Consider the following 3,251-nt stretch of genomic DNA (forward strand, 5'->3'; position numbering starts at 1 on the left):
GTATTCCAATGGGCGCTTTCGCTCCCCAGGTCAACCCCATGTACACCAATGGGCTTTTTCGCTCCCCAGCTCCACCCTATCTAATCCTATGAGGTTTTTTTCGCTCCCCAGGTCAACCCCACGTATTCCAATGGCCGCTTTCACTCCCCAGGTCAACCCCACGGATGCCAATGGGCTTTTTCGGTCCCCAGGTCAACCCTATGTATTCCTATGGGCTTCTTCGCTCCCCAGGTCACCCCCATGCAGGCCAATGGGGATCTTCGGTCCCCAGGTCAACCCCACGTATTCCAATGGGTGCTTTCGCTCCCCAGGTCAACCCCACGGATGCCAATGGGCAATTTCGGTCCCCAGGTCAACCCCATGGATGCCGATGGGGATTTTCGGTCCCCAGGTCAACCCCACGGATGCCGATGGGCTCTCTCGCTCCCCAGGTCCGCCCGCCCCTTGCATCGCAATCAGGACTTGCGGGCACCGTCTCAACCCCGTGCCTTCCAGAGGGCACTTCCAGGCACCGTGTCCACCCCATGCGAGCCTCTGGGGACCCCCACCTTACCTTTCCCTGCCGCCTACAGCCAGACCGGGCTGATCGCACCCAATCCCATCTGATCTTGGAAGCTAGGCAGTCCTGGGCCCGGCTAGTACCTGGATGGGAGACCGCCTGGGAATCCCGGGTGCCATAGGCAGCCCGCCCTTTTGCGCCTCGGGGCATGGGGAACCGGGGGGAGGTGACGGAGGCTTAAGATTTTATTCTTCAACTGAATACTTTAATGGAATCAAAATTTCTCACCCTCAAAAAGACTATATAAAACTGTCCATGTGTAAACACAGACTTAGGAATATAAATACATACTTTGTCAAAAGTCTGACCTTGTCACTTGTTTATTGTCATAGAATAAGAGGGTCCTTGTACACATGACTAAGGGCCCTTGTACACATGAGGAAATTTCCCCTTTTGGTGGTTTAATTGCCCTATTTAATTGCATAAAAGTGTACATGCTCAGCAGAACGTTAAGATTACATTTTGTAACGGTGTACGTTTGGTGATGTATTTCAATTCAAATGACTTTTTGACATAGGAAACAAAAACACATCCCATGTATTTTAGTTTTCTATACAACAAATTACAGGGATATGCCTCATGTGTACAAGGGCCCTATCCTGAGAGGGTGGCAGGGATGGTGCATGGGGCATTGGAAGCCCAGGCATGTTCAGGGAAGTTTGGGCATGGTGGGCTTCCAATATCCTGTGCACCATCCCCACCACCTTCTCTGGCTTCCAGCACACCCAGCCGCACTCCTGCCACCTTCCCAAGGCAGCCAGCCCATTCCCAGGCAGTGCCAGGTGGTGGAAAGGTGGTGGGGATAGCGCACGGTGTGCTGGAAACTTGCCAAGCCCAAGCTTCCCCAAGCATTCCTGGGCTTCCAGCACCCTGTGCGCCATTGGATCTGAGAGGTGCTGCCTGTGAGTTGGGTTTGCACCCACGCAGATACAACCCCGGCTGGATGGCCGCAGTGGCACTTCTGCTATGGAGGGAAGCACCAGGCCCCTCCTCAGCTCAGGGGCTATGTAAGCTGGTGGTAGCTTGTGCAGGCAGTCTCCGCAGAGGGAAAAAAAGCTGCAAGGGGCCTGATCTTTTTTTTTTCCTCCCAGAACCTGTCTGTGGAGTAAACTGCCAGAGGGTTGTGCCACCCCTGAGCGGCAGGGGACACTGGTACTTCCCTCTGCAGTGGTGGTACCGCCTGGGCTGCACCCACTCATTGGCACCCTGCCCAGGAGGTCCTGGGGGGCACCGCCACTGCAGAGGGAAGCACCAGGGCCCCCCACAATTCAGGGCCCACCAGCAGCTTGCACTCCGCCCTTCCCCAAGCCATGAAAGAGGAAGGCAAGCTCGGGGTGGGGAAGATTGGCTCCTCACCACTTTGTTTTTGTTTTCCTTTGGTGGAGCCTGCCCACTCCACAGCACAGGACCCCCGTGTTTCCTTCTAGTTCTGATTTGCCTGCATATCTGTTTGAAATGCCTCAGCATCTATAATAATAAACACACTAATTCTGTCTATCTGGAACAGTTTGATTGGTTGTTTCATAAGCATTGTGATTGACTGCCAAAACAACCAATCAGAGTGCTCCAGACAGACAGACTAAGCCTATTATTATTATAGATATTAGGATAATTGAAGAAGTAAAAGCTATAATTAAGGTAATACTTGGAATTCCAATAATAACCTTGACTGCTACTTCTGGTAAAATCTTTATTGTGCATTAGGAGACTCACTGGTTTTATTTATTTCTTTATTTATTTTTGAAAATCCCATGTAGTGCCTGCATTATAAAAACTTAAGAGTTTGATCTTTTCTCTGGTACAGGCTGGGGACCAACTGGCAAAGCAGCAGCTCTATAGAAAAGGACCTGGGGGTTACAATGGACAATAAGTTGAATATGCGCCAACAGTGTGCCCTTGTTGCAAAGAAGACTAATTACACACTGGGCTGTGTTAGTAAGAGTGTTGCCAATCTACTGAGGGAAGTGATTCTTCCACTCTATTTGTCACTGGTGAAGCTGCATCTGGAGTACTGTGTCCAGTTTGTATCCATCACTACAGAACAGATGTGGAAAAATTGGAGAGAGTCCAGTGGAGGGCAAAGAAAATAGGGGTCTGTGTCACTTGATTTATAAGGAGAGGCTGAGGTAACTTGGCTTATTTAGTCTGGAGAAGAGAAGACTGAGAGTGGGATTTAATAACAGCTTTAAACTCCCTGAAGGGTGGTTCCAAAGAGCATGAAGCTAGATTGTTGTCAGTGGTGGAATATAACAGAACAAGGTGCTCTACCAGCTGAGCAATGGAAGGCAAAGTTAAGCAGTGGTTCGGTGCAGCTGCAGACCAATGTTGTCCATGCAGGAGTCACTGCCAGAATACATGGGCATGAGGTTTTGTGGTGGCCCTGTGGTCTTCATCTGGCTGCATGATCTTGGTAGGTGAGAAGGAGGGGGGGGGTGTTTGTTTCTGTGATGTAGTGGTCATCACCAGGGATCCTGGTTTTCTCTGATATAAAAAAAATCTCCAATTTTTGGACTAAAAATAATAATGCAAAATCCATTTTTCTGTGATTAAAATGAAACACCACTATATCTATATCATCTATATCTATAGATAGTATTAGTGATGTTTCATTTTAACCATGAAAATTGTGGATTTGGGGTTATTTTTTCATATCTTAAAATTGGGGATTTTTTTTTTTTTTAAATCAGAGAAA

General features: G+C 48.8%; 1 pseudogene; it reads left to right on the forward strand.

The window, feature by feature from the left end:
• The first annotated feature begins 564 nt into the window (after window positions 1–564).
• On the forward strand, window positions 565–683 carry LOC112550875 (annotated as a pseudogene).
• The last annotated feature ends 2,568 nt before the right edge of the window (window positions 684–3,251 follow it).

Source organism: Alligator sinensis, unplaced genomic scaffold, assembly GCF_000455745.1.
Source record: "Alligator sinensis unplaced genomic scaffold, ASM45574v1 scaffold105_1, whole genome shotgun sequence".
Classification (NCBI taxonomy): domain Eukaryota; kingdom Metazoa; phylum Chordata; order Crocodylia; family Alligatoridae; genus Alligator; species Alligator sinensis.